General features: G+C 39.9%; 1 non-coding gene across 1 annotated transcript; it reads left to right on the forward strand.

Annotated features, from left to right (window-relative positions):
- The first annotated feature begins 5,979 nt into the window (after nucleotides 1–5,979).
- Nucleotides 5,980–6,085, forward strand: LOC133285003 (small nucleolar RNA R71). The gene has a single exon (XR_009747960.1). It is a non-coding gene; the product is annotated as a small nucleolar RNA R71 (small nucleolar RNA).
- Nucleotides 6,086–8,324: the final 2,239 nt, after the last annotated feature.

An 8,324-nucleotide genomic window follows, 5' to 3' on the forward strand; every position in this document is an offset into this window, starting at 1 on the left:
ATTATAACATGATGAGAGTCATGCTTAGGACTACAAGGGTGTGCATGACAATCTTCCAGAAATCAATTCTTTTTTAATTTCTGTTTCCGGAAACAAAAATGGATAGAAAACTCGTTTGGTAAAACCGGTTTATTTTTTTGTTCCCGGGATGAACCAATTTAATTTTTGTGCTAGGAAACAGAAAAAAGAATAAAAAAATTTCTGTTTTTTTTTTCACGGGCACACAATGAGAAACACTTATCTCTCTCAATCACTCTCCACTTCTACCATCATCACCACCACCACCATCATCCCGACACGACTGCCGCCACCATCGTTGCCGCCACCATCGTACCACTAGTGCCGTCGTCACCACCCCTCACCTTCACGATGCCACCGCCACCATGCCACCGTCACCACCACCACAACTATCGCTGTCGCCACCACCACCACCACTGTCACTGCCACCGCCACCGTTACCGTCACCACCACCATCATCGCAACCACTGCCGTCATCGCCACCATCGTCATCACACGCCACTGCCACCACCCCATCGCCATCACTACCACCACCACGACGCCACCACTACCATCACCACCACTATCACCAACCACCACTACCATTGTCACAGCCACTATCGTCACCACCACTGTCGCCGCCGCCGCCACCAACCACCATCACCATCGTCACAGCCATTACCGTCACAATCGCCACCATTACACCACCCCCGCCACTACCACCACCACCACCATCACCACCACCACTGTCACCTACCACCACCGCCGCAGCCACTGCCACCACCACCACCATGATGCCTTCACAACCACCACAACCATGCCACGGCTACCATTGTTGCTGCCACCATACCCACTACCATTATCGCAGCAACTGCCGTCACCTCCACCACCATCATCCCCACCACTACCACCGCCGCTGCCACCATTACCACCGCCATCGTTGCAGCCACTGCTGTCACAACCACCACCACTATCTTCACCATGTCGCTGCCACCACCACTATCGCAACACCGCCGCCACCACCACCACAACCACACCATATGGAAAGGAAAGTGATGATTCAAAAAAAAATTATATTTAATAGGAAATATTTTTTATTATATTATTTGTTGTGTTATCAAACACATTCTCATTCTTGGAATAAAAATAGAACATGTTGTCAAACACATTTTTTTTCTCAGAAACTGTTCCAAGGCACAGAAATAGAAAAGAATTGTTTCTTTTCAGAAACAGTGCTAGGGAATAGAATGGTTGTCATGCACATTCTAAACCAAACGTTCTCGGGAAAAAGCCTAAATTTTCTCTATTTGCTAGTTGATGTTTTTCTTTTCATTGTGATTTTGAATTTTGAATTTGGCATAAGCTGTGAGCATACCAAATTTCTAGACTGAGTGTTGAGTTCACAACGAAAAGGACAAAAGCTAATCGATAACTATGCAAAATAGGGCATTGCTGCAGGATGTGCTACAGTACATGAGGAACCTGCTGCAATTTATGTTGCACCGACACCGACACGGGATACGACACGACACGTGATACGGCAAACCAGCAAGCTTCCCTTCCTGATTATCTGGTGAATCCTTCAAATCCTCTGTATCTTCATGCTAGTGAAAGTCCTTCTCTCATTCTTGTAACTCCTCTTCACAATGGAAAGAACTACCACACATGGCTTTGTGCTATGAAAATGGCATTACGCTCGAAAAACAAACTCAGTTTGGTTGATGGAACTTTCACAGTTCCAGAAGCTGAAGATTCTACATTCCAAGCTTGGAACCCTTGTAATACAATGGTTCTTTCATGGATACAACATTCTATTGAACCATCTATTGGTAGATCAATTCTCTTGATTGAAAAAGCATGTGAAGTCTGGAAAGATCTTCAACAACGTTTTGCACAATCGGACATCTTCAGAATTGCTGACTTACATGAAGAAATCCATCGTCTTCATCAAGGAGATTCTTCTGTAAGTGATTTCTTTACTCAGTTGAAAATATTGTGGGATGAACTAGAGACTTTGCAACCTTTGCCAAATTGCACTTGTGGAGCATCTGATAAGCTCAAGAAGTGTAAAGAACAAGATAGGGTGTTGATCTTTCTGAAAGGTCTTAATGACCAGTTTTCTCACGTTCGATCTTAGATCATGATGATTAAGCCTTTGCCAAACATGAATAAATCCTTTTCTTTAGTCACACAGCAAGAACGCCAAATGAATATTGAGATCCCACACGAATCTTCCTTAATGCCAAAGGCATATGCAGCAGATCAGCAAATTTTTGGAAGAGGTCGTGGAGGATATTATGGCAGAGGAATAAATGGTCGAGGGAGAGGACTCAAACTTTGCACTCATTGTGGACATACAAACCATACGGTGGAAACTTGTTATGCAAAACATGGTTATCCACCGGGCTTCAAGAATAGAACAAGAACTGCATCTGTTAATGCAGTTACTCATGATGCATTTTAAGACACTGATGAGACTAAAGATACTAAGGTGTCTATCACACAAGAGGAGTATCAAAATTTTCTTGATTTGATGAGTCAACCTAAAGTTGACACTTCAACTGAAGCCAATAATCACTCTGCACATTTTGCCCATGCCATACGTGATGTAGGTGCAGCTTTCAATGTCACCTCATCTGGTAAGAATTCTCAATGGATATTAGATACAGGAGCTACAGACAATATATGCTCAATAAGTTTATTATTTTCTTCAGGTAAGAAAATTGAACCAGTTTCTATCATGCTGCCAAACAATCATAAAGTAATTGCTCATTATTCAGGCACTGTGAACTTGTCTGATTCTTTACAACTTGTTGATACATTATATGTTCCCGAGTTTCATGTGAATTTAATCTTAGTTACACAGCTTCTTTCATCAGCTTCCTGTGAACTCATCTTTCGTGGTTGCATTTGTTTAATTAAGCAGATAACTTCGGGCCAAGTGATTGGTTTTGCTAAGTTGGTTAATGGCCTCTTTGTGTTGATGCTTGATGGACAACCAGTATGTGAAGAAATGGAAACTCATAACAAGTGTGCACAGACAACTGTTCAGCATAAATCTCCAAGCACCACCACAATTGATGCCTCCAATTTGTGGCATTTTCGATTAGGACACATTTCTCATTCTGTTATGAATAATATTGTAAAGAATTCTCTTACATGACTTGTAATAAATCTGATTTTCCATGTGATATCTGCCATTTAGCCAAGCAACGCAGGCTTCCATTTAATAATAGTGTTACTGCTACCAACAAGTGTTTTGAATTGATCCATGCCGACATATGGGGTCCTTTTTCAGTTACTTCTATAAATGGTGAAAGATACTTCTTAACAATCGTAGATGACTTCTCAAAATTTACTTGGGTGATTTTGATGAATAATAAAGGAGAAACAAGGATGCATATACAAAATTTTCTTTCTATAGTACAGAATCAATTCACTGCTACTGTCAAAACTATACATAGTGATCAAGGTGTTGAATTCAATATGCCATCATTTTATTCCATCAAAGGAATTTAGCATCAAACATCTTGTACATATACTCCAGAACAGAATGGTGTAGTGGAAAGGAAACACCAACACATTCTTAATGTAGCTCGAGCTCTATTCTTCCAAGCACAACTCCCTCTCAAGTTCTGGTCTTTTTGTATCATGCATGTTGTGCATTTAATTAACAGAACCAGCAGTCTGATGCTTCCCGGCAAGTATACCGATCGCACAAGTAATATAATAGTAAGTAAAGTATCGTCTCCACAGGGATTGGGTCGAATATCAATTAATTGTTCCTTTTAAGAATGGAAGAGTTCAAAGGTTGTGACAAATATTGTCGAATTTTGTGTGAAAGTGAGAATTGAAAATAAAGACTTGTTTTTATAATTTTTGCTTATGAGAAATAGACAATAAAAATAAGAATTGGTTTGTGAAAATATGAGAAAAGCATTGTAGCTAGAGCGCACTCACCTTATGATCCTCACTTATTACTTTGGATTGATTTACAATATTCATTTATAAAATTACTCGGATAAATTATTATCTAAAATAATTAGTTAAATCCCAATCCCTTGGCAATTTAACCCTTTAATCTCAATTGGAATCCTAATCCCTTAGCATCCCCTCATGAAAATTAAGCGATGAACTCAATAATTTAGGCATCCGCAATTCAATACACATCTATTCCTAGCATGCATACGAACCGTTATACTACCCCCTTTCAAAATGAAAACCCCAATATTCCTATCTAAGGTTCTAACCCTCAGACTATTATCAACTATTAGAGTGATCAATTCTAATAAAGAAAATATAAAATACGAACAGGGTAGAGATAAAGATAATTATATAAACGAGCAATTATAAATCAATCCGCGTAACAAGGGTTCACATAGAGTTTGTGACCCTAACTACAATACAAAGTAAACTAGCCAAACATAATCATGGCTAAAAATCCAATATTCAATAAAAGCATAAAATTAAAGAGAAAGGAAAAGAAGAACTTGATCTGCAGAATCCTCTCGGAGCACCATCGTCGTCTCTCTTAAGATAATTTCATTTTCCATTCTCAACGTCAATCATGGCACGAGATGTAGCTAAGAAAGGTCTACCCAGCAAAAGAGGCATCTCAGCTCCCCCTTCCATGTCCAGCACCACAAAATCAGCAGGGAAGATGAACTTGTCCACCTTCACAAGAACATCTTCTATTATTCCACTAGGCTTCCTTACAGACTTATCAGCAAGTTGAAGAGATGCCAAAGTAGGCTTCAACTCGGTGATCCCCAAGGAATTACAAACAGAAAAGGGCATCAAATTAATGCTAGCCCTTAGATCACATAATGCCCTGCCAATTTTTGTGTTGCCAATTTCAATTTGAATATTGAAGCTCCCTGGATCACTAAGCTTGGGTGGAACTTCTTCTGTATTATGGCACTACACTCCTCAGTGAGTGTTACTGTTTGGCACTCTTGCAGGTTATGCTTTCTTGATAATATATCAAGAAATCTGTCATAATGTTGCTTCTGAGCATCCTTCTTGAATCTTTCAGGATAGGGTGCCATGGCTCTCACATATTCAGGACTCAGCTCAAACTTCTTCTTTTCAACTGGCTTCTCCACTTCAGCAGGTTTTTCAATTTCTTTTTCTTTTTCGGGCTCACCTGCAGTATCTAGCTTCTTCTCAGCTTCCACATTTATGCTCGGCTTTTCTGGAGCTGCCACCACTTTGCCACTTCTAGTTGTGACAAACATACAATCCTCCTTGGGATTTGTAACTGTGTTACTAGGGAAAGTGCCTGGAGTTCTATCAGCAACTTGTTTAGCCAGCTGGCCAATTTGATTCTCCAAATTCCTGATAGAAGCACTCATGTTTTTAGTATTGGCCCTAGTCTCTTCCATGAAGGCATTGGAGTGTTGAGCCATTTGTCCCACTAGCCTCTCCAAATCAGAAGGTTCCTTGGTTTGGACTGGTGGAGGCTGCAAGTAGTTGTTTGAATTGTAATCAAGGCTTGTGCCTTGGATCTTCCGTTGATAATTATTTCCTTCAGGAGCAAAATTCTGACCTCTTTGAACATTTTTCTGTTGAGGTCTTTGATCATACCAGATGCCATTCACTTGTACTTACTGAGGTGAATCAGAAGGCATCTCAGGACATTCATTAGACTCATGATTGCCCTGGCAATATTCACACACAACAGCAGCTTTAGTCTGAACACTAGCAAGCTGCATCTTGTCAAGCCTTGAGGTCAGGTTTGCTACCTGCTGAGATAGCAAACTATTTTCAGCCAGCACTGCATTATTACCTTCCAGTTGAAGGATACCTCTATTAGGTTTAGATGACAGCACTTCATTTTCATTGGCATCCATCCTCTTAATCAACTCAAGAGTCTCATTTGCTCTCAGAGTTTTAATAGTGCCACCTGCTGCACCATTCAACACCATCCGAATCTCAGGTTTACAACCATTGAAGAAGATTCTAACCTGATTACCAGCAGTCAAGTTATACTGAGGACACCTCATCAATAAATCCTTGAATCTGTTCCATGCTCCGCACATAGTTTCACCCTGTAGCTGGGTGAAATTGGTGATATCATTCACCATCTGGTTGTACCTTTCCATCGAGAAGAACTCAGCAAAGAACTTCTGAGACATATCATCCCATGTAGAAATACTTGCTGCAGGCTGCCTCTCCAACCAACTAAGACCTTTTTCCCTTAAGAGCAAAAGGGAACAGCCTCAACCGGATCGCATCGTTCGACACCTGAGGGTGTTTGGTTGAGTCACAGATCCTCAAGAATCTGTCAATGAATCGGTGAGGATCTTCACTCTCCTCTCCTCCAAACTGAGCTCTCTCCTCCAATTGAATATGAGAGGACTTGAGCTCCCAGTTATTGGCCTCATTCGTCTGAACAATGCTCGCATTGGGTCTGTTGAATAATGGAGTCAGAATGGTGTCCATGAGCGGATTGTCCTCTTCATTGTTCCCTGCCATCTTATGTGCTTCTTCAAACAGATTTTCTAACTCGTTGAAAGCAAGCTTCTTCCGAGCAAATTTTCTGTTCCTCTTTTCTGTTTTTGTAATTTCCAAATCAAGTGGAAATTCTAGCTCTTTACCTCGCATACAACTCAGAAAAGATATTAGTAGCACTGTTCAAGAATCACAAAGAAATCAAAGATAAAAATAAAAATTCAAATTCAAATCTTAAAAATCAAAATTAATTGATATCAGAAACGCCAATCCCCGGCAACGGCGCCAAAAACTTGATGCTTCCCGACAAGTATACCGATCGCACAAGTAATATAATAGTAAGTAAAGTATCGTCTCCACAGGGATTTGGTCGAATATCAATTAGTTGTTCCTTTTAAGAATGGAAGAGTTCAAAGGTTGTGACAAATATTGTCGAATTTTGTGTGAAAGTGAGAATTGAAAATAAAGACTTGTTTTTGTAATTTTTGCTTATGAGAAATAGACAATAAAAATAAGAATTGGTTTGTGAAAATATGAGAAAAGCATTGTAGCTAGAGCGCACTCACCTTATGATCCCTACTTATTACTTTGGATTGATTTACAATATTCATTTATAAAATTACTCGGATAAATTATTATCTAAAATAATTAGTTAAATCCCAATCCCTTGGCAATTTAACCCTTTAATCTCAATTGGAATCCTAATCCCTTAGCAACCCCTCATGAAAATTAAGCGATGAACTCAATAATTTAGGCATCCGCAATTCAATACACATCTATTCCTAGCTTGCATACTAACCGTTGTCCTACTCAATTTCAGGATGAAAATCCCAATATTCCTATCTAGGGTTCTAACCCTCAGACTATTATCAACTATTAGAGTGATCAATTCTAATAAAGAAAATATAAAATACGAACAGGGCAGAGATAAAGATAATTATATAAACGAGCAATTATAAATCAATCCGCGTAACAAGGGTTCACATAGGGTTTGTGACCCTAACTACAATAAAAAGTAAACTAGCCAAACATAATCATGGTTAAAAATCCAATATTCAATAAAAGCATAAAATTAAAGAGAAAGGAAAAGAAGAACTTGATCTGCAGAATCCTCTCGGAGCACCACCGTCGTCTCTCTTCAGTAAAATAGGTCTGAATCCCTAATTCTGTCATAGGGATCCTATTTATAATCCTCTTTTCCTTCTCCCAAAAATACCCTTCGCGCAGCACGGTCAAATTTCCGGCAAACCAGCGCCAGTTGGCGCTAGTGTGGCGCTAGTTGGCGCCATGACTCTGTCAAATTCTTCACCAAGTTGGCGCTAGGTGGCTTGGAAGGTGGCGCCACTTTTTTGTGTTTTGGCGCCACTTAGCATGGGTTTGGCGCTAAGTGGCGCCACTTCCCTGTGTCCATTTTTGCTTTCTTTTAGTTTGGCGCCGGTTGGCGCCATAGTGGCGCCACTTCCAAAGTACCGCTGTGAAATTCGAAAACTGGCGCGAGTGTGCGCCAGTGTGGTGTCGGTCCGCGCCATGTTGCTGGAATTTGTAGTGTGCTACACCCATCTAGAATTGCGTTAACATGCTTTTTATAATTTTCACTTCTTTTTCCTGTAAAAACATAACCAATAGGTGAGAAATATCATTAACATAGAAGAATCAATATAATAAACAAATATATATTTAAATTGCTCTTTTATTACTCAATTCTTATAATTTCCAGCTTGGAAAATCAAACTCGCCAGAGGCACATCACAGTCCTATTCTACTTGGAAAAACTCCATTTGAGCTACTTCATAGTGTTCCTCCCACATTCTTCCATGTAAAAGTATTTGGTTGCCTTTGTTATGCCAGCACTATCTCCATTGCTCGCACCAAAT

The sequence above is a fragment of the Gastrolobium bilobum genome, unplaced genomic scaffold (genome assembly GCF_033153095.1).
Source record: "Gastrolobium bilobum isolate Gb01-03AN ecotype WA unplaced genomic scaffold, APGP_CSIRO_Gbil_v1 utg6195, whole genome shotgun sequence".
Lineage (NCBI taxonomy): Eukaryota > Viridiplantae > Streptophyta > Magnoliopsida > Fabales > Fabaceae > Gastrolobium > Gastrolobium bilobum.